General features: G+C 36.4%; 1 protein-coding gene across 8 annotated transcripts in view; it reads right to left on the bottom strand.

Annotated features, from left to right (window-relative positions):
• The window catches only part of LOC127429103 (RIMS-binding protein 2-like), a 117,274-nt gene that overhangs the window by 71,396 nt on the left and 23,136 nt on the right, over positions 1–22,742 (bottom strand). The gene's annotated exons all lie outside the window — the stretch shown is intronic.

Here is a 22,742-nt window from a genome sequence, read left to right as displayed (position 1 = left end):
AAAAAAAAACAAGAATGAGGGGAAATAGGGCACAAATGACCATACTGATTTAATTAAAAGGATTTAAAGGTGAAGTGTGTAATTGTATCATTGTTAAATATTTTCTTCTATCCCAGCTTAATATGCAGAGTCAACTATACTGTAAGTAAGCCATTTTTAGGATGATTTCCCCAAAAAGTGTAAAAACTGTGACTGTAGCGCTATAAAAACATTGCTGTGTTTCTTTGAGAATCCCCACTCAACCAATGGTGTGAGTTGACGGCAGGACTATATGTCTGTCTAACCAATGGCAAATTAAGGGAATGATCAGGAAAACAGTATATTTTTGCAATTCTGTTTGGTGACACAAGTGGCACAGAACTTACACACTTCACATTTAAGGTTAGGCTAGATGTGCACAGGATGCATCCTCCTCTCACTGACCCTGATGCTCAGCAGATGCTGCTCTTTAGATACTTTTAAATACATTACAAGCCTTGAAAAAGATTTGCAGCTACTTAGGCCAATCCCAGTAATGTCTGCCCAGAGGGCCAGAGTGCAGAATTACATTAAGGACAGTGTCAGATGGGCATTTAGCATAAAGAATGTATCTTGGTGTGCCAGAAAAGAAGGTCAGTGTGTGTGGGTCTATGACTCCTAACGATGAACGTTTTAAAGCAATAATGCATACCATTAGGGCTCCTGGGATAGGAAAGTAACAGCTGGGAGCTCATATCTAGTGGTGTGGATGTAACAGCAATTTTATCAAAATGTTACACAGCTGAGCTTTGCTAAACTGAGGGCTTTTCACCAAAACAAACCTCATTATAACAAAACAATACATCCCTTTAAATTAGATGAAAGAGAAAACACTGATCCTTTGAGCTTTTAAAGGCATAGTTCATCCAAAAAATAATGAAAGAATCAGTTACTCCCCCTCATGTTATTCCAAACCCATATCACTTTCTTTCTTCCATGGAACACAAAAGGAGATGTAGATTAAATGAGTAGATTAGTCTTAGTCACCATTTACGTTCATTGCATTTTTTTTTCATACAATGAAAGTGAATGGTGACTGAGGCTGTCATTCTGGCTAACACCTTCTTTTGTGTTCCATGGAAGACAGAAAGTCAAATGGGTTTGGAACAACAAGGGTTGAGTAAATGATGACATAATGTTTCTTTTTGGTTGAACTATCCCTTTAACACGGTGACAATTTTAATGGCAAATCTATAACAAGTGATTCAGTCATGCTGTTCGCTTGAGGTTGATTGCAACATCACCTCTGGTAAGTCAGAGAGCAGTCAAAGTAGTATGTATTGCGTGCATGTTTGTTTTAGAGTGGGGGGAGGGGACTCTGGAGTTGCTATAGAAACACGCTCATCCAGGTAGAATGTTAACCATGAGTATGAGCTATTTGCCACTCATTCACAATTCAAGATAAACAGCTGCAGATACAGCAACTCTGCTTCAAAAATAGTTCAAAGTATTGTGGTATTTTACCTCACAATTCTGTATTGCTATTCTGTTAAATTTTTCACATTAATATTTTGGGGAAAAATTGAGATTTACCATCATTCATAGCAAGTGTGTGAGAAGATGAAATGTATTGCAGCACAAGTCAACGTACACGTCAACGAACACTTAATTATTTCTATTTGAGCTAAAAATATATTTTGCAACATTTGTAAGGATGTCAATACAGATTGTCCATACAGCCAGACTGCAATGGTTTCCATGTAATCATAAACACACAGGAACCAAAGTATAATATTCTATGTATTGGCATGCACTCTATGCTATGTCTATGACTCTACAATGAAATAAAGCAGGAAATTCAGCACTTGTCCAATGAAAAAGAATGAGAAACAACTGAGTAAAAGATGTTTGAGACATTTCAGATATAATCTTTGGAGTGGGGCACCAAAGGGTTAGGGAGGATACCTGGGACTCAAAATAGATGTGTGTGGTGTGCCCTCCTCCTCAATGCCTGGCACATGCCACACTGGAACCAGCCAGGAGAAAAGGTGGAGGGGAGAGACTGGTTCAATACAAGTTAAGCTCAATCGGCAGTATTTGTGGCATAATGTTTATTATAATACAAAAAATTCTTTCAACTTCTGGGTTGCAGTGAGGCATTTACAATGGAAGTGAATGGGGCCAAATTTCAATGGCCAATTCTTTAACTATTACCCCCAGTTCTAAATAAATACAGTGGCAAGAAAAGTATGTGAACCCTTTGGAATTACCTGCATTTATGTCTAATTTTGTTTGATCTTCATCTAAGTTACAATAATGAACAAACACAATCTGTTTTAACTAATAACACACAAATTATTGTATTGTTCTTGTACATATTGAATACATCATTCAAACATTCACAGTGTAGGAAAAATACTCACTGTTTCAAAATTATACCCACAAGACATGTCATAATTAAAATCATGCCACAAATGCTGTTGATTGAGCTTATCATGTATTGAACATGGAATATTCCTGTAAAGCATGATGCAAGGGTTTAAGGGGGTCTAACCCCACATTTATGAATTGAACCCTCACTAAAGGAAGTCAAAACAAAAGATTGGGACCCCAAAAACAAAATGGGATCTTAAGAGTACATATTCTTTTTACACACATTCATTTCAAACATTTCAGTAACTTCGAAAGTTAGATTTCAAGTTAGTCAGGCTTGTAAGCACGTATTTTCACCTGTTGCTGAATTGACGGCAGCAAACAGAAGTTGCGCTTTGTTTAAAAAGATTGTGTTTTGTTTAAAAAGCACCAAATGACAGTTTGCATTACACAAGACAAACAATGAATTGCGCACAGAAAAATACTAAAACATTTTCTGAAAATAATTTGCAAAAAAATTATTGCACGTATTGCGGCAGGTCCGAGGAAAATTTTCAGTGTGGCGCTAAAACAAGTTAAATGTTCTCCTGAACAGATGAGGTTTTTCAAGGTTAATGCATTATTGTTTTAAATCAAAATTACCTATGCCCTTACCTTAAACCTAAACCGAACCAATAATGTCATAAAAGCAAATGTGAGATGAAAAGCACAATTGCTTAAGAAACCACGTCATTTTGTGGTGCTTCTGTGACATTTCTGGCTTATGTGTTGTGCTTTTTTAGACTCGTCCCCCAGTCTGTTGCATCACTAGGGCAACGCTCTATCAGTTGTGCTACTAAGCAACTTGGATCATGCTTGAATATGCTTGTAAATACAACTGGTTATGTAATGCGAACTTTCAAATGTAGCACTTTACTGTTCATGTCATTCGCTATAGTAAAAGTGTTTTAATGTTATAAGATAGCATTGTGTGAGGAGCTAAGCGAAAAGTATGTGTTTATGAACTGATAATCTGACGTTTAACTCGTGATTCGAGTGAAAGTAAATAAAAGTCATTACATGCAACCTGGTAAATTGCAGTAATATTGTTGGATTACCTTTACTGGTAAATGTGCCATATTTGCTATTAACACATGCAACAGTTTTCCTCTTTTTTTCAATTTTTCTACAAATCCAATGTGATCTCATGAGAACTCGTATGTACTCTGAGGTAAAGTCTGGTTCTAGCAAACGTACATTCTCTTACGTTTGCATAGACACTGAAACGTACAATACTGACAGCATGTAAATGTCATCATTTTACGTATTAACACCTATAGAAACGTACAAATGTTTAGGTGTACTGTTTGAATTGATTAATATTGAATAATTCATAGAATTAATCATTTAAATACATTTAATTTATAATCAGTGAGATTAGTTAAATGCCATCACATTTATTTAATGCAGCTGACATTATAATATGACATTTTAATGGTTTCATTCAGTTCTGCTGCCCTATACAATGTTTTAAAGGATTTTATCACTTTAACCAAGACCACACTTTTAAATGTTTAAATGAATAAAAACAGAGTAAAAAAAAAAAACTCAGTAATTGTTTAATCATTTATTAAAAATTTTATTTTATTTTTGTTTGCCATGGGACACAAAAGGAGTTTTCAGAATATGTCAAAAAACAAAATTAATCACAAAAAGCACCATAAAACAACAATAGAATTAATCCATACATTTGTTAGCTATAATCCAAATCTTCAGACTGCTTTCTGTGAAGAACAGACCCAAATTCAAGCCTTTTATTCAACGATCTCCACCTCCATCCACTGTCGCGCCCGCTGTAACCCTAAACCGGCGATGGTTTCGTTTTCAAAATTCAAAAACTGCTGCCTCAAGCATTACGACCAATGGTTTTACGACAGTGATGTCGAATGCTCATTGGCTCTCAAGTGTCTTGTGACCATTTGCGACTGCCGTATTCTGTGTAATCAGTGATGTATAATCATTTAAATTCTTCTCTCCACCTCACACAATGCTGTTGTATGCCGTCATGGAGCACATCGGACGACCTTTGGACTAATTATGTACTGAATAAATTATTGTGATTAAACTGATCTGCATGTTATGTGTTTTATATGCTTAAAAAATGGTTATGGTTAGGTTTAGGAGTAGGTGTGGGATTAGCGGCTGTAATATATATATAAATGAATCTATTTTAACAAAAATTATTGCTACTGTACATTAATATACTTGTTACATGTTTTTATATTGTTGAAATGTGGTTATGTTTAGAGGTTGGGGTAGGGTTAAGAGATCTAAAATATCTATATAACAGTAAAAATGTACAAATATATTTATAATCAATTCACGTATTCAAATATAGTTGTAATGGATTTGTCAATATTTTACGTTTCTAAAGCTGTAAATACATAAAAATATTTACGTTTTAGATGCTTTCAAATGTCCATATTGTACGTTTTAGTGTCTATTCAAATGTAAAAACGTATGTTTAAATGTTACAAATATTAATGTACAAATAGCTACATATATTAATGAGATCAGGCTGACCATTCACACATCAGCACCAACATGCCATTAAACTCTGAGAAGTAGTTAGTTATTTTATCAGTCTGCAAATTTCATCTGTTTGGATGAAGAAAAGCACTTTTAGGCTGGATTACACTACAACAAAATCTGAACAGAATCTAAAAATACTAAACATCACACACTTACGACTATGTAAATGGTTACAGAAAGAAACTGGGAATCACACACTAAAAGACTCTGGCTGTCAAGTCGGCCCGATCAAACTCACCTGGACAGATTCTATGAGACACATGACAGATGTAAACAAACATGGATGTAAAGAAGTGCTGCCGTTAATGTTGCTGAAGGGAACGGTCTGAGCACATTTGGGTGCAGTCTTGGGTGGAAGGACGGATTTGGTGAGTAAATGATGAGAGAATTTACATTTCTGGTGAACTATTCCTTTAATCTTACAACTCTGTTAACACATAGTATCAATAATGAACTTTTCAGGTAATGCTACAACTTCTCATTCAGGGAAATAGCCAGTGCTAAATCTATCAGGTTCATCACCTCTAAACTGAAAACTGCAGTTACTTTTCTGGAAAAGGTTGTATGTGTGAAAGCAACTATTGTTGTTGTAGCACCTCTAGTGTTAATTTCACCAGAAAACTGCCGCAGTAGTACAAGAAGCCATGTAAAAATCAATTCACAAAAATGAAGGGATAGTAACGTGATACTATAAAATGGTTGGTATAATTCGTACAATATGTTAAAGGTAAGAAATTAGAAAAAATACTACTATAGCCGCTGTTGCAACTGTCCCAGTTACTTACTGAAATCTCACAGACCCACTGGGACTCTTATAAAAGACAGAAAGTGCACTGTCAAAACACTGCAGAGAGACTTACTTTTCTATCTGTCATTTGCCCATGCCTCCTTGTTGTATTCTAATCTCTCAGACTTTCTCACGACACACACATATGTGGTGGTGGAAGGCTTCCTCCTGTGAACCCCAGAGATATATGCACGGGGTGTGATAATGATGCTGCAGTGCTCAGGATGTCAACATGGTGATTGATTTATTCTTGGCTCTGCATTCTGCCGTCCCGAGACTCTTGGTGCCTGGAAGACTCTGAGTTGGCTGGCTTGTGATTATCAGTGAATCTCTGTGTTTTTGCTAAGGCAAGCATTAGCGATGCTGCATTCCTATCAATACTGCTCATACTTGGGTTAGGGATTTGACCCAAACCATGTTGCAGACATGAATGATACCTCAAATTGTGCAGCTTGATGATGAGAAGTGTGTCATTACTTTTATAAGTGACCAGACTCATGATTCCCACAATAAAACAGACAAAAAAACACACAGTTACATTGAAAAAGAAACCTGAACCATATCTAGAGATCAGAATATCATAGACACTTAGATTTGGGCTCTTTTATCTTGGGCCTGTAAGTGTCCACTTAGCAACCACCTACGAATGCCTTAGTCACCACCCTAAATACCTTAGCAACCACATACTGTAGCAACACCCTGGCAACCACCACAGCACCCCTAGCATGGAGGCGGCAAGTTTTGCATAGATTTGGTATTATTATTTCTCAGCATGTGAATTCTACTCTAGAAAGAGGGCAAAGAGAATGAATCACTACATCATGGATTTCAAGGCTGCACGGCATGGCTTTTTTAGCTGGGTATTAGAGTACCGTCATTTAAGCCTGTTTCCCCACCATCCTAAAAAAGAAACAGAGAGATGAATCTGACTCAGACTCAAGGCCCGGTACAGTGTGGAGAATATTCTGGTTGATTGTAGACGTACACTAGCTTATTGTACAGTATTAAAGGAAAGTAGAAGGCTCTTCTATGGATGAGAAACTCTTGCAAATGTCCTTAAGCAAAGGGCCACTTAACTGAAACAAATTAGACTTCCAGTTATATTTCCAAATGGAACATACAGTAGTGTATGTGTAGTCATGCCCACCTAAAATAAGTGATGATATGTATGGCCGACAGAACAACGAGTAGTCTTTAGACCAGGAACTTTTTCAATCTACTAACGCGATGCCGCAGCACCATTGAGTGAATTGTGTTTTTTTATTATTATTTTAAAAAGTGTACAGTTATTCTCTCTAAACGTGCACAGAGCTGAGTTAGGCAGGAGCGCAACTGATGACACGAACAAGACAGACAGTCCGACTTAGCTGATCGACCAATCAGAACATTCATTTCTGGTGACTAGATATTTGCTAACCAATCATATTTTCATATGACATTTCCATCTAATGCTGATGCACAAGCAGCCCTGGAGTAACCATAATTTGAGCTGTAAATTTATTTCCCTGCTAAACATAAATATAGGATAAGATGGGGTAAGACGCCCTGCTTAAGAACAATGTTCATTTACATTTACATTGTAACATATATAGATAAATTTTAGCATGTAAAGGATGATGATGCATCATCCAACATATTATCAAGGGAAATAAATAGAAACGTTTGCTAATTTTGTTATCATAGCACAAAATTAAAAATTAGGAAAAGGGGCCACTACTGGGGCAAGATGACCCGCCACCTGGGGCAAGAAGCCCCCCAGGGTAAACTTGTCCCAGGTGTTATCCGATTTTTGCAGAATGTACAAAATACATCTGATATCATTCTTAGTAATGCATTTTTGAAATGTAAAGTAAAATATTAAATCAAATGTTTTATGTAATTGTTTACTTTCACAATTTAGATGAATAATTGAATAACTTATTCTAAAAATCATATACTGTGCAGACCTATGAATACATATGTACATATAAAGACACCCATATTTTAATTGAAGGTATGCCATAATAGATGAGACAAAGATGGGCTGGTGTGAGTATTTCTGTAACTGCTGATCTCCTGTGATTTTCACACACAACAGTCTCTAGAGTTTACTCAGAATGGTGCCAAAAACAAAAAACATCCAGTGAGCGGCAGTTCTGTGGATGGAAATGTCTTGTTGATGAGAGAGGTCAACAGAGAATGGCCAGACTGGTTTGAACTGACAAAGTCTACGGTAACTCAGATAACCACTCTGTACAATATCATCTCAGAATGCTATTCCAAGATGTGGGTTGGCGCTGTTTTGGTGGCACGAGAGGGACCTACACAATATTAGGCAGGTGGTTTTAATGTTGTGGCTGATCAGTGTACATCTAATGCATGGAAGTATTTAACAATAACCCCATAAGTTAATAATTATTAAACTGAATAATAATGACACCAGAAACAACCTTCTGCCCCAATCTTGAGGGGAAGGGTCTAACTTTACCTTGTCACTTCAAAATAAAACAATATATTTTACTCAAAAAATCTAAATACTTTACTGTGTCCACAGATCCCCCATAAAAAAATAGACATATATTTTAATATCCAACATAATAGAATGTCACAGATCACTATTTTCCAATGACAAAAAATTAGATCATTTAACCTCAAAACTGTTTGGATGGAATAAATCTCACAAATGTTGATACTCAGATGAAATATGAAGATTAGGAGGAGCACAGACATTCAATAAAGTTGTTGAGATGAGATAATTGCCATCTATGGTCAAGTGAAAAAGTTAAGGTGTGAGGGTCATCTTATCTCGGAGGGTGTCTTCCCCCATCTTCCCCTATATAAAGGCTATACATTTAAATTTAACTTATGCAATTCAATTTAGTGAAAATACATCATGTTATTGCACCCGTGCTAGTTTTTGATGCTTTTTGCGGATGCCTGAGAACTGTGTCCCGTAATTACATCAAATGTTTTTTGTGCCTTTTACTGCTGTCGGTGGTGTCTTTTTTTCGTGATATTAAATCATTAAAATGTATATTTCTAAGTAGGAAAACAATTTCACTATACACAGAAAAGTACATTATAGTACACATCTAATACAAATAACCATTCATTCTTATGTAGGCTAAATATGGTAATACAAGATAACGTGAACATTACTACACTCATATTAGCTATACAATGCTTAACAGTTTTTTGTGTATTATGTATGTATTAGTTTATTAATTAGAGTAATTATAAAGGATTAACAATTTCCATAGAAGCCTAATGTAAGCAACATTAATGAAACCTATTAATTTCAATACATATTTAACATCAAGTTAGCATACCATGGTTCGTAGTAGTGTACTGTACACCATGCCAGCAAGAAACTTACCCTGATATACATTTTGTAAGATCATGTGGAACTATGATTACAACAGCCAATATTTTTTTTATGGAAAAAAATATATCTCTTTCACATTTTACATATATACTGTATATAAATGTAAATATATATATATACACATTTTAGAGTCCGGGTGGAAGGTTTTTTTTTTTTTCCTTCACAGTATGCCCACCTCTTCAGACACTACTACACCACTGGGAACAAACAATAAAATACTAATGATGTACATTTAGAAAGAAGATTATGGGCTTTGCCCAAACTATGTAATACTATTGTCTCTAAAAGCAGCAAATGTTGAAGCATTTAATTGAGACAGCTGTCCACACACTGTGCCCGAAGCATTTACTGATTGACACATTTTATTCTTTCAAATTGGGAATAATGTATTAATTCACACGACTGTCGGAGTGGATTGAAGGACTACATATGTAAGAGGACCAGAAGGAGCACATGGGGCGTGGGGTAAATAAGGCAATAACTGTGGGGCCTGGGTAGCTCAGTGAGTATTGACGCTGACTACCAAACCTGGAGTTGCGAGTTCGAATCCAGGGCGTGCTGAGTGACTACAGCCAGGTCTCCCAAGCAACCAAATTGGCCCAGTTGCTAGGGAGGGTAGAGTCACATGGGGTAACCTCCTTGTGGTCACTACAATGTGTGGTTCTTGCTCTTGGTGGGGCATGTGGTGTGTGGATGCTGTGGAGAATAGCTGAAGCCTCCACATGTGCTAGGTCTCCGCAGTAATGTGCTCAACCAGCCATGTGATAAGATGCGCAGATTGACGGTCTCAGACGCAGAGGCAATTGAGATTCGTCCTCTACCACCCAGATTGAGGCGAGTCACTACGCCACCATGAGGATTTAGAGAGAAAAAAAAATAAGGCAATAACTACTGAATAGCAGTGTCAAGATGGGGGTTCCACTATAACCAAAATATAACCAACATTGATGCAGTGAGGATACTGGATTAAAAAAAAAAAAGCAAACCTAAGATCACAGTTTAGAGGTACACCTAAAATCTCCATCTATGTATCTGAAATACTTGCAAATTGCAGAAAAGTCATAAAGTATCTAGATCTGAATATTTAAGCTTATAAAAGGTTCTTCAAGTCGACATGGCTAAACCATGTGTTTGTATTTTTGAAAATACAAACAGCTGGGACCAAAGTCTGAGACCACGGGCCCTATTTTAAGCATGCAAGCACTAAGCGCAGCACAATGCCTTAACTCATAAGAGCAAAGTCAATGGGCATGGCCATGAAGTATTGGTATTTTCACGCAAGTGTGGGCTAAGTGTAGGTGCAAGTGGGTTTGGCGAAATCGAGAACGCAAGGTGCTAATCGTGTCAATGGAGGTTGTTCTCTGGCACCGTCTCCATCCTATTAATTCCAACGTCCAAATAAATTACTTTATTAAAACATGAAAAAATTAAATCAAAATTATTTCTAAATTCAAATTACACTTCAAACAAAATGAAAATATAAATCAAAATAATGAAGGGGTCAAAAAATCATACCAAATCCAAACATTTTACTCTCTCCTTCTTCAACCGGCCCCTTTTGCAGTGACTTAAACATAAAATTAAAAAAAATAATAATAGTAATTGAACAAATAAATCATGACCTCTAGAAAATGTAACACATATCTCATAACTTTTTTATTCAACAAACGGCTTCAACAGCTATCATCAAGGACATTATATAATGTTCTGTGCTTTCAGAATTTGGACATGAACTTTATTACCACCATCTGGAGAAATGCAAATATAGGAACTGAATTTGAACTTTGCGCTGAGTTAAGAGGTAGTGTTGAAACGTCTTAGCACAATGACCAAATTCTTAGGAAAAAAGCAAATTGCGCTTTGCGCCACTTCATTTACAAACAATAAACCCACAGTTTGCACACCTACACCCACAGTAGCGCAAACAGTCCCACCCATGCCCCTTTGCACTTTGCCCTGGCACAAAAAATGTGCTTAGAATTAGCGCTCTCACGAAAATTGGAAAAGACGTTGCACACAGTGGTAGCGCATTGCGCTGCGCTTTGCGCACTCACGAAAATAGAGCTCCACAAGAGAAAATGCTTCTATTTTTTCTATCTAACCCTCCTATGGTATTCTGTCATTTTTGACTGAAAATCATTTTCCTCATTAAATAAAAATGGTTTCCTTTTTCTGAGCATTACCAGACTTGGTGACTTTTCTTCCATTTGCCATCTGAACATACAAAAAATAAGTCTAAGCGGTCGAAAAAAAGAAAAAAGCGACACCTTTGGTATTCATGGTCAAAACCGACCGACCATTGAAAATGAATGGGAAAGACCAAAAAAAGGTCTTTTTTTAATCAATTTTTTTCAATTTTTTTAAATCTGTCAAATACAATCAAAATATCAGCCAAAATGCAGAACAAATCAAACAGAAATTACAGGGTGAGACTCTAAATCATCCTCAGTGTAAAACATACACACCCACTAACACACAAACAAACTTAAACACACACAAAAATGAACTAGTAAGACACACACAAAAAAACAATAAATCATTCACAATGCTAAACAAACACACTCAGAAATGAAGGGGTTAGATGATTACACACTCACAGTGCAGAACACACACACAAACACAGAGCCAGGGCATTAATAAATGGAGCTCTACAGGTATGTTTTGGTCATTGTTGGCATGACAAGTCATCTGTTGTTTTCCTGCTGATTACAGCAATCTGACACACTCACACACACACACATTTGCTAAATAATTTTTTACTACAGAAAGTTTGAAATAGCAAAATGTTCACTCTGATTCTTCTGTATAACACTCTAATTGGATTTTCAGAATTTTGCAGTTCATTTCTGTTTCTATTTTTCTTGACACTATTATGTATTTATTATTATATGAGTTATTTCATTATGTTTTAAATAAATTATTGGTAGAAAAATGCTTATTCTGTGTCTTCTCTTTGTAACACCATGGTCAGGTTTGATTGCAAGCATAATGACTGCAAAAACTGACACTTCAAATACATTTTAAAATGCTAAACTTATAATAGTTTGATAATGTCTAAATATATATCCAAATGCATATCTTGTAATAAAATATAAAATTAGGTTACAACAAGCCATCAGACTATACAATAGGTGGCTACAGCCATCTATTTGATGTTACTGGCATGACATGGTTTTCAAGTCATGTTATTTATATTTTGTTCACCAGATGGCAGCAATCCACCTCCCATTTTGTGTCACATTCTCATATTTTCTTCATGTTTCAACTCATAGAATTGTAGGTTCTGAATGTTTATTTTTGATTAAAACAAATAAAAATTATATTTTTTGAATATGCAAATTAATGGTAACATTTTGAAATTGACATGTAAATAAGATCAAAATTGCATAAAATCCCAAAAGAAAAGCAGAATTGTATTGTTCTTACTTCAGGGAAGATGAAATTGTATCATTATCAACATCATCATCATCAGCATCATCAAAAAAATGACCGCGCAAAGGGAGGTGCCATTTTTCAATACCATAGGAGGGTTAATATAAAAAATTTCATTACAAGTTATATTATCAGCATAACACTTCAAGAGATATTTACACAAGAAAATTAACACGGATTTCAGAAATTTCAGAATTTATTAATATTTGGCATGTCCTCCTTTTGCTTTATTGACCGCATGCAATCAAGTTGGCAAGTTTGAGCAAGATCCATGTTATCCCAGCATAACTTGATAGTGTTCCAAAGAGAAAATTGTGTGCTTCAATGGAAGGTGCACTAAGTTCTTGTTTATGTTGTCTTAAACTTACACTGACACTTAGTGGCCTGGATGAAGCAACATTCAAACGCAATAATTTTCAGTTACTGATGCCAATGTAAAAAAATCACAATTCACAGTCAGCCATGATTACTTTAATCAATGAGTGAAAGTGTCAAATAATAGGATGGTTACTGAGATTAAGCAAGTAGTATATGGCTGGTCATGTGATTCTAACATGGCAGCCCCCATGTGCAAACCCTCTCCATGTAGAATAAAACAGCTTTTCAAAGGTTACTGATTCTTCATTTTAATGTGAGTGGTCATGATTTCCTACATATGTTTCAAAAATACAATTCATTTCTTAAGGAGTACAGTTTTTTTAATGAGGAAAAAACATACTTAGTGCACCTTTAACATGGTCAGTGTCACAATTTTGCTCATTTTATTAGTGACCTGCAGACCTGAATATTCATTTTGCGCCATAACGTTTATTTGTTTTACATTTTCAAAATCCTAAAATTTTGTTTATTTCAAGGTTTAAATTAGATTTTTAATCCAAGATTTTGAATTCAATGTGGTCTCAGACTATTGGACCTTTCTGTACATATACTGGATATTTCAAAGAGCAATTCCTGATCTAATACTATGCTTTGGCAGAATGCATGATGAACTGAGCTGGGGCGATTCCCAGCAATGATCATGTACACAGAGACGAGAGAGAGAGAGAGAGAGAGAGAGAGAGAGAGAGAGAGAGAGAGAGTTCAATGCTGAACAGCTCCTCATGCAGAAACACACATCGGAATCCCCACAGCCAAGCTCCAGACAGAGGAAGGCAAGTGATAGAAACAGAGATCTACAGCAGCAGGGGAATGAGATGAGGAAATATTTACCGTCTCAGTTCCAAGCTCCAAAGGCTGTTAACCTGTTAAGAAAATATTCCTTTGCTTTTCCTTATATCTCTTCCTCTCCTCTTTCGTCTAGCTTCCTCTGGGTGTGCAAATGTCAGACAGCGGCATTGGCATCTCTCTCTCTCTCTCTCTCTCACTCTCTCTCTGTCTCCTTCTGTCTTTACAAGGCCTGCTACATGCTGCAGAAGCCGAGGCACAGAGCTCCCAACCATACGCTACAGTGGACCCTCCATTCCCTCCCTGAGTGAATAATGCAAAGTGCAAGAGAGAGAGAGAGAGAGAGAGAGAGAGAAGGAGGGCAAGTGATGGAAAGAGGCTGTTGAGGGGGCGGTAACTCCTGAAGCCATGACCTACCCTTTGGTACAGTGCCAAAACCTTCATGCAGATGTGAAGCAGGCACAAACAATAAAAGTTAATTAGGAAAGATCTTGATTGATGCTTAAAATGTCCACAAGCTTTCTTATTTATCATTATCAATATCAAGATTTTAATTAAAAAATATATATGAATGTATTAGGTAAAGTATATATTTTATGTTTTAATTACTTCTTTGCCTTCACTTGTTTGTTTTTAATAGTCCTGAAGTGTTACAAATTAATTGTTAAATGTACAAATATCCCTTGCAGTGTCTCAATTAAAGGAATGTTCTGAGTTGAATACAAACTCAATTTACTGCATTTGTGGCATAATGTTGGTTGCCGCATAATTTCTACTCGCCCCTCATTTATAAAAAAAAACCCTAAAAAAACTAAAAAAGCAAAAATCACGATTACAGTGAGGCACTTACAATGAAAGTGAATGGGGCCGGTCCATATGTAAATGTAGATATACATAAATGTATATCTACAGATGCTATATGATAGGTGTGGGTGATCAATATTTAAGTCATTTTCTACTGTAAATCTCCACTTTCACTTTCACATTATTCTTCTTTTGTTTTTGCCGATCCGCAATCTTTGTGCACATCACCACCTATTATAGTATTATAGAAATTATAGTAAAAAAAGGACTTAAATATTGATCTGTTTTCACCTATCATATGGCTTCTGGAGATATGGATTTAACCACTGGAGTTGTATGGATTACTTTTATGCTGCCTTTATGTGATTTTTGGAGCTTCAAAGTTCTGGTCACAATTTACTTGCCAGAGCTGAAATATTCTTCTAAAAATCTTAATTTGTGTTCAGCAGAAGAAAGAAATTCATACACATCTGGGATGGCATGTGTGTGAGTAAATGATAAGAGAATCTTTATTTTTGGGTGAACTATCCCTTTAACAAGATTTCAGTGTGATAAAATCACTTGCTAACCTTATCTGTATAAATTTCTATCCAATATTGCAACTTTGTTGTCATGACAATGCAACCCTGAAATCCTGGTATTGGATATAACTTTACACAAATTAGATTAGCAATTTTTATCACACTAAAATCATGTGAACATGTGTAATGTTTACATTTTGTGGCTATACATTTGAAACAATTCTATGTGCCTTAAGTAACCACAATTTTTGCTTTTAAAAAAATAGCCAAAATTATAATTAAATTAAATTATTAAATGAATAATTAAATACAATTATTTTTGTGGTAATCAACACTATGCCACAAACGCTGTTCATTGAGCTTAACTTGTATTGAACCCGGAATATTCCTTTAATATGAAGTCATAAAAGCTGCACGCATAATAATGATAAAACAATTAGCAAAATGCTGTTTAAAATAGTTTTAGATGGATAATAGCATGTCACACTGCAGGATAGGTCAGCTTTCCAGATGTATTTTTTTCAACTACCTAGATACTGGTACACGCATGGTGATAGAGAATTAAGCTCTTTCTTTTGCCATCTGCTGTAAATCAGTAATGCTTAGGGGAGAAGGGAGTCCCATTGTATCTGAGAAACCCTGCAGTCTGTCAGATATCTCTGTCTGCAAACATGACTAGGTATAAAATGATGCAGGATGTGGCTTTCGTCTCACTCTAAGAGTGAGGTTTACACACCCCACAGAGCTGAGAGTAATGGATACAAATCATCATACCACAAAGCTTTTAAACTGCCGGTGAAATTCTGGGAATCTTTATGAATGGGGGAAGCGAATATAGTGCATATACTGTATACATTACAGAATACTAGAAACAGTGACGAAAAGCAAATTAAAAGCATAAAACACTCAATTTAAAACATGATATTAGGTCTAAATTATTCTGCAATATGGCGCCAAGTACCTAACCAAACATTAAAAAATACTTTGGGCATATCCAATATAAATATACTGCAGGCACATAAACATTCCAGGGCCACTTTCCAATTTCAGATCATTGTAAGTCTCAATTAAATTATATTAATTATTTAATTATAATCTCAAATGAAAATAATCTTAATTTGAACAATTTGACAACTTTTGGTAAAGTTTATATATATCAAGCCTATTATGTTTTCTAGAAATCAGCTGTGATTTTTGATCTTTCAGAAAAAGAAAAGAAGGATGTTGTATGGTGTGGGAAGGTGAGTAATGTGGGAGTCATTCTCCAGAGTGTAAGAAGTCTAGGAGAGATAGAGATATATACTATTTATATTTACTTTTATTTTCATGATGCTTCCTTGAAAGGAAGTGTATATATTTTATTGGTAAGGATTACTTCAGTTTGAAGTTAACAACACATGTCAAGTACTGCGGCAACACCGTAAAGTGCAAATAAGAAAATGGTACCAATAAAATTGTAGTGCCACTGACCCTTATTACTGAAACTGTTGGGCCTACAGTATATCCTAACAGTTATGATCTAGCACTTGCATTGTACAAAGACATTAACAGACTTTGAGTGAGTATGGATAGCTGACGCATAACATGGAAAATTATTTCAACATTAAGACTGTAGGTTAAAATTGATCAGGGAAAGTGTATATTTAGTTCCTGTGACATGTTGTCTTTTTTAAAAATATTTACTACTATATGAATATTAAATTCACAATTTTCAATTACCCCTTTTCTTTTTGCAGTTCACATACAAACAGTCCTGCAGTTTAAAAAAAAAAAAAAGACTTTTTAAAATTACAAATTCCATGTAATCTCTCAATAATTCTAAAGTCATAAAATACATGTATAATAATTATACAAGGATTATAAAATTATTCTTGAAGTACAGCATGTCACACTGTAGGCTTGAAACCTCATGCCAATATGAGTGAATGAAAGATCTGATTAGTTTAAATTCCCTGATTGTAAACGTCCCTCTGGGATGTTTGAATTATAAACAGCAGAGGGACAGCAAAAGGGAGAGAGAAGAGTCTTTCCTTCCAGAAACTAAAGAGAATATCTTCCCTGAAGGCATTTTGTTGTTTTTCTCTCTCTCTCTCTCTCTTCCATACGGAGTCACGCAGGCACAACTCTAAAAGCAGGAATTTACAAGCAGTGGAGAAATAAATATTAATCCCAGGTTTTAGTTTAAGGGCAGTGATTCATTCTGTTTTGGCAACTGGCATGCAGAAATCAATTGTGGAAATTGCTTTTCAGATGAACTGAGGGCACAGTCTTATTCCCTGGCCAATCATGCCCCTTATATATGACTTCGGCATACTGCTGTGGGTATTAAGAAATTAGGCAAGCGATAAAAAAAGCTGTAAGTAATTTAATGTTGGAATTTTTATTTAGATTTTAAATATTGCTTGTATATGGTTTTATTTATTTTCACACTTAGAGGTATGTTGCATATGCTAAAGTGTTGAAGTGTAAACACTGCGTCTCTGTGGCGCTGTCAAAACATTGCTCTGTTTATTTGAGCAACCTGACCAGCCCGATGTAGCAACATTGGCTGGAATATCTACTTCTAATTTGACCATTAGAAGACAGGGGAAATGTTCAGGAAACCTATTTGACAACCTGTTTGTATTTTTTAATAATTTTTTTCATTTGATGATGGTAGTGGTGCAGAAATTACACACTTCAACTTTTAACTCAAAAAACAAATTGCTCAAAAGCACAATGATAATAGTTCATGGCTCGCCCAATGCAGGATCTCAACCAGTACGCCACATCACTCTTGGTATGCACAATAAAGATAAACAAACAAACAAACAGTGCACACTCAGGCAAAGATCAGCATATGTTCTGAAAAGTTTATTTTGACTTCTTTTTCTTTTAAAAAGAGCAACAAATTTTGTTACAGTAAGGCACTTACAATGGAAGTGAATGGGGCCAATCCATACACATTAAAATACTCACTGTTTCAAAAGTATAACCACAAGATGTAAAAAATATGCATGTTAACATGATTTTAGTGTGATAACATTGGTTACTAATCCTTTCTTTGTAAAGTTATATACACTATTACAACTTGGTTGCCATGGCGATGTAATGCCATAAACCCTAAAACCCTATTACAACCATAAAAACAACAATTTAAAGTTCAAATAATACATGAGTTTTAACAGAAAAATGTATGTACATACTTTTATGCGATTATAAGCTTCACATTTCTGACATTAAACCCTCTATAAATTGGCCCCTTTCACTTCCATTGTAAGTGCTTCACTGTAACCTTGATTTTTGCTTTTTATAAAGAAAAGGAGGAACTATTTGAGATGAATTCTTGTGGTAATCAACATTTTGCCACAAATGCTGCAGATTGAGCTTAACTTGTATTGAACCCGGAATATTCATTAAACAAGTGATTACTTTTCACCAAACAATGAGCGGAATTATAGACAAACATAAAACAGGTACATATTAGGCTGGAGCTGATGCATCCTGTCCTTGTCTAACCTCTGAGACAGGGATCTGGAATGGAGCTAACCTCCTGCTTTAAATCACTCTTGCGGTCGATGCAATGGAGACGAGCAGCATGGCCCAGCTACAAGATCACTGTCTGAGTCTAATTCTATTAGTGGACAAGCCAGGGCTCGGCCCTTTTGATATAGCCCTCATCTACTTACCGACCCATTTCAGCATCCTTACAAAGAAACACTGGCTCAGTTCCATAATCTAAGAGCTACCTTCAGAGCCAGCATTTTAAGGCATCATAGGTGCACTCCCTCCTAAAATATGCTGCCTTCAAAGTTCCCTCATTTAAGCCATATTCTGAGGCAGCATCACATGTATCCTTTGTGGAGAACACAATCACAGAATGCACTGCGACAAACTCTGTGAAAATATACACTGGCGGCCAAAAGTTTGGAATAATGTACAGATTTTACTCTTATGGAAAGAAATTGGTACTTGTATTCACCAAAGTGGCATTCAACTGATCACAATGTATAGTCAGGACATTAATAACGTGAAAAATTACTATTACAATTTGAAAAAAAAAACTTCAGAACTTCTTAAACTACTTCATTGCAGCAATGGCAGCTTTACAGATCCTTGGCATTCTAGCTCTCAGTTTGTCCAGATACTCAGGTGACATTTCACCCCACGCTTCCTGTAGCACTTGCCATAGATGACATCTTGTCGGGCACTTCTCATGCACATTACAGTCTAGCTGATCCACAAAAGCTCAATGGGATTAAGATCCATAACACTCATTTCCAATTATCTGTTGTTCAATGTCTGTGTTTCTTTACCCACTCTAACCTTTACTTTTTGTTTTTCTGTTTCAAAAGTGGCTTTTTCTTTCCAATTCTTCCCATAAGGCCTGCACCCCTGAGTCTTCTCTTTACTGTTGTACATGAAACTGGCATTGAGCGGGTAGAATTCAATGAAGCTGTCAGCTGAGGACATGTGAGGCGTCTATTTCTCAAACTAGAGACTCTGATGTACTTATCCTCTTGTTTATTTGTACATCTGGCCTTCCACATCTCTTTCTGTCCTTGTTAGAGCCAGTTGTCCTTTGTCTTTGAAGACTGCAGTGTACATCTTTGTATGAAATCTTCACTTTTTTGGCAGTTTCAAGCATTGTATAGCCTTCATTTCTCCAAACAGTGATTGACTGACGAGTTTCTAGAGAAAGCTGTTTCTTTTTTGCCATTTTTGACCTAATATTGACCTTAATACATGCCAGTCTATTGCGTACTGTGGTAACTCAAAAACAAACACAAAGACAATGTTAAGCTTCATTTAACAAACCAAATAGCTTTCAACTGTGTTTGATATAATGGCAAGTAATTTAGCATGATTATTCAAGGATAAGTTGCTGGAGTGATGGCTGCTGGAATTGGGGCCTGTCTAGATTTGATAAAAAATGACTTTTTTCAAACAGTTTTTTTACATCAGTAATGTCCTGGCTATACTTTGTGATCAGTTGAATGCCACTTTGGTGAATTAAAGTACCAATTTCCTTCCGAAACAGCAAAATCTGTAAATTAATCCAAACTTTTGGCCGCCAGTGTAATTTCAAGATGATGGACAATGTGAGAGAAATCTTGATTGTACATTTAATTATTCAATACAAAAAATATCAATTTAAAATTGTTCAATCTAATTAAAATCTTGTTTAGACATTAACCTGTGAGGGCCATGGTTGTAATATTACGACAATTATTTTGAGCTATCCTAAAAAAAAACATCTTTAAGTTTTTTTTTTTTTTTCAGACCACATGGATCATGTTGGTCCACCTCTGAATCCTATTGGCCATTAAAATGTATAAAAGTGCCGAACCATCGGACCCGAAGCTCACTCAACCTGCAAACTTTCTTGGAGCAACATAACTGGTTTTTATTGGATTGAATAGCTCAAGATTCAAGTAAGTAAAATGCCTTAAAAAATTTTTTTGTGTGTGTGTGATTATTACAATGTGTACAACATGTAGATATTTAGCTACTGTGAAATTTGTTTAAAAAAAAAAAAAAAAAAAAAGATTTTGAGCTTATTATATTTGTGTTGCTATTTTACAACACTGGTTGAGTCAGGTAGCATTTTTTCATGGGTGGGGGGGCACACTGCATTTCTCACATGTGCCCAAATGGAAAACTAATACTAATAGAGATATAATGTCTTTGATTATTCACTATAACTAAGTTCTAAATGTGTTTTCTTTGTTAACATTTTGAATTTAGACCTGAATTGAATAAATTACTACATTCTTGTTGTAAAAAATTACATTGATGTCACAAATGGAGATGTTTCCATCCACACACCACTGGAGTACTTCCAGAGGTTCGTGTCAGAAGACATGCTTCATGCTCTGACACAAAACACAAACAAGTACAGCTTTCAAAAGACTGGGAGATCTATTAACACCAATAAAAAAAAGAAATCGAGAAAGTGATTGGAATTTACTTGAAGATGGGCCTAGTTCAAATGTCTGGAGTCAGTATGTATTGGGAGACAGCCCTGCGGTACAACCAAGTTTCAGATGTGATGTCACGCCTGGCTCCTCTACAAGCGAGACTGCAAAGCACTCAAGATTTTGCCAAAAGAGATGCTGAACAGGAGACAGTTTCAGGCAGAACTAGCAGATTCTCTTATCCTGGTGAGAATGCATTTCTGCTATTTACTGTTTGTAATATGTTTAATATTTCACTGTTTATAACATATCTGACTTGTATCTTTTGTATGTATTTTTGACATCTTAATTGATTCTGTTCTAATCCAATTCAGGTGAACACAACTCCAATTAAACCAAAGAGAGGGCGACCATCTTCAGCCGGTGGCAGCCCAGTAACACAGACGGTGACATCAAGGAGCCCTTTGAATGCTCACAAGAGACCGTCCTCAGATGGGAGTGAACCAAACGGCACCCCAGCTAAGAGGCCATCTGCACACCCCCAGTGGACATGCGCAGACACATTTACCAGCGAAGACAACAAGAGGACGCTGCAGACTCTGCAAAACTGGCTACACCAATACTCTATGCCGAAAGTGCAAATCAAATCAAATCAAATCACTTTTATTGTCACACAGCCATATACACAAGTGCAATGGTGTGTGAAATTCTTGGGTGCAGTTCCGATCATCATAGCAGTCGTGACAGTGATGAGACATATAACAATTTACAATAAACATCAGATTTACAACACAATTTAAAATCTAATATACGCATAATTACACACAACACAATATACAAATAATAACATACACTGTACAGTATAAAATACACACAATATAGATACACATTATTCAATAAAAAAAAGTGTACAGTAGGTTGTATTGTACTGTATTGACATTCAGGCTGTCGATTGATAGTAAGTTGTTAAGAGAGAATATAATATAATAATAATATAATTTATGACAGTCCGGTGTGAGATATAAGAGTAAGAGTAATAAAGTGCAGTGCTGATGTATTTTGATCGTGGGAGATCAAGAGTTCAAAAGTCTGATTGCTTGGGGGAAGAAGCTATCATGGAGTCGGCTAGTGTGGGTCCTGATGCTGCGATACCGCCTGCCTGATGGTAGCAGTGAGAACAGCCCATGGCTCGGGTGGCTGGAGTCTCTGATGATCCTCCGAGCTTTTTTCACACACCGCCTGGTATATATGTCCTGAAGGGAGGGAAGCTCACCTCCGATGATGTGTCTGGCAGTTCGCACCACCCTTTGCAGTGCTTTGCGGTTGTGGGCTGTGCTATTGCCGTACCAGGCGGAGATGCAGCCAGACAGGATGCTCTCTACAGTGCAGGTGTAGAACCGCGTGAGGATGTGGCGGTTCATTCCAAACTTCCTCAGCCGTCTCAGGAAGAAGAGGCGCTGATGAGCCTTCTTCACAACGACTTCAGTGTGGATGGACCATGTGAGTTCCTCAGTGATGTGGACACCCAGGAACTTGAAGATGCTGACTCTCTCCACTGGTGCTCCATTGACGGTGATGGGACTGTGTTCTCTGTCTTTTCTTCTGAAGTCCACCACAAGCTCCTTTGTCTTACTGATGTTGAGGGAGAGGTTGTGCTCTTGACACCAGTGTGTCAGAGTGTGCACCTCCTCTCCGTAGTTTCATCATTGTCAGTGATCAGACCTACCACTGTCGTGTCATCAGCAAACTTAATGATGGCATTGGAGCTGTGTGTTGCCACACAGTTATGTGTGTACAAGGAATACAAGAGTGGGCTGAGAACACAGCCCTGTTGGGCTCCAGTGTTGAGAGTCAATGATGAGGAGATGTTG

Source organism: Myxocyprinus asiaticus, chromosome 38, assembly GCF_019703515.2.
Source record: "Myxocyprinus asiaticus isolate MX2 ecotype Aquarium Trade chromosome 38, UBuf_Myxa_2, whole genome shotgun sequence".
NCBI lineage: Eukaryota > Metazoa > Chordata > Actinopteri > Cypriniformes > Catostomidae > Myxocyprinus > Myxocyprinus asiaticus.
The sequence above is the reverse complement of the archived record's forward strand: the minus strand, read 5'-3'. Positions and strand labels throughout refer to the sequence as shown.